This window comes from Salarias fasciatus, chromosome 17, assembly GCF_902148845.1.
Source record: "Salarias fasciatus chromosome 17, fSalaFa1.1, whole genome shotgun sequence".
NCBI lineage: Eukaryota > Metazoa > Chordata > Actinopteri > Blenniiformes > Blenniidae > Salarias > Salarias fasciatus.
The window spans coordinates 260,171-260,437 of NC_043761.1; positions in this window are offsets into that span (position 1 = coordinate 260,171).

Sequence of the window (267 nt, forward strand, 5' to 3'; positions counted from 1 at the left end):
TGGTCCAGCTCCTCCGGAGGGGCGGGGTTCTGGTCCAGGTCCTCCGGAGGGGCGGGGTTCTGGTCCAGGTCCTCCGGAGGGGCGGGGTTCTGGTCCAGGTCCTCCGGAGGGGCGGGGTTCTGGTCCAGGTCCTCCGGAGGGGCGGGGTTCTGGTCCAGGTCCTCCGGAGGGGCGGGGTTCTGGTCCAGGTCCTCCGGAGGGGCGGGGTTCTGGTCCAGGTCCTCTGGAGGGGCGGGGTTCTGGTCCAGGTCCTCCGGAGGGGCGGGG